This window comes from Bison bison, unplaced genomic scaffold (assembly GCF_000754665.1).
Source record: "Bison bison bison isolate TAMUID 2011002044 unplaced genomic scaffold, Bison_UMD1.0 scf7180017864051, whole genome shotgun sequence".
NCBI classification, from domain to species: Eukaryota; Metazoa; Chordata; class Mammalia; order Artiodactyla; family Bovidae; genus Bison; species Bison bison.
In genome coordinates, this window is record NW_011494623.1 from 473545 (window position 1) to 475061 (window position 1517).

Below are 1517 nucleotides of genomic sequence, written 5' to 3' on the forward strand. Positions count from 1 at the left end.
GAAGCCTAGAGGACCGTTTCCAAGGCAAACCATTCAATATCACAGTAATCCAAGTCTATGCCCCAACCAGTAACACTGAAGAAGCTGAAGTTGAATGGTTCTATGAAGACCTACAAGACCTTTTTAGAAGTAACACCCAAAAAAGATGTCCTTTTCATTATAGGGGACTGGAATGCAAAAGTAGGAAGTCAAGAAACACCTGGAGTAACAGGCAAATTTGGCCTTGGAATACGGAATGAAGCAGGGCAAAGACTAAAAGAGTTTTGCCAAGAAAATGCACTCGTCATAGCAAACACCCTCTTCCAACAACACAAGAGAAAACTCTACACATGGACATCACCAGATGGTCAACACCGGAATCAGATTGATTATATTCTTTGCAGCCAAAGATGGAGAAGCTCTATACAGTCAAAAAAACAAGAAAAGGAGCTGACTGTGGCTCAGATCATGAACAACTTATTGCCAAATTCAGGCTTAAATGGAAGAAAGTAGGGAAAACCACTAGACCATTCAGGTATGACCTGAAATGGTCAAATCCCTTATGATTATACAGTAGAAGTGAGAAATAGATTTAAGGGACTAGATCTGATAGATAGAGTGCCTGATGAACTATGGATGGAGGTTCATGACATTGTATAGGAGACAGGGATCAAGACCATCCCCATGGAAAAGAAATGCAAAAAAGCAAAATGGCTGTCTGAGGAGGCCTTACAAATAGCTGTGAAAAGAAGAGAAGCAAAAAGCAAAGGAGAAAAGGAAAGATACAAGCATCTGAATGCAGAGTTCCAAAGAATAGCAAGAAGAGATAAAAGCCTTCCTCAACGATCAATGCAAAGAAATAGAGGAAAACAACAGAATGGGAAAAACTAGAGATCTCTTCAAGAAAATTAGAGATACCAAGGGGACATTTCATGCAAAGATGGGCTCGATAAAGGACAGAAATGGTATGGACCTAACAGAAGCAGAAGATATTAAGAGATGGCAAGAATACACAGAAGAACTGTACAAAAAAGATCTTCACAACCCAGATAATCATGATGGTGTGATCACTCACCTAGAGCCAGACATCCTGGAATGTGAAGTCAAGTGGGCCTTAGAAAGCATCACTATGAACAAAGCCAGTGGAGGTGATGGAATTCCAGTTGAGCTCTTTCAAATCCTGAAAGATGATGCTGTGAAAGTGCTGCACTCAATATGCCAGCATATTTGGAATACTCAGCAGTGGCCACAGGACTGGAAAAGGTCAGTTTTCATTCCAATCCCAAAGAAAGGCAATGCCAAAGAATGCTGAAACTACCACACAGTTGTACTCTTCTCACATGCTAGTAAAGTAATGCTCAAAATTCTCCAAGCCAGGCTTCAGCAATACGTGAACCGTGAACTTCCTGATGTTCAAGCTGGTTTTAGAAAAGGCAGAGGAACCAGAGATCAAATTGCCAACATCTGCTGGATCATGGAAAAAGCAAGAGAGTTCCAGAAAAACATCTATTTCTGCTTTATTGACTATGCCAAGGCCT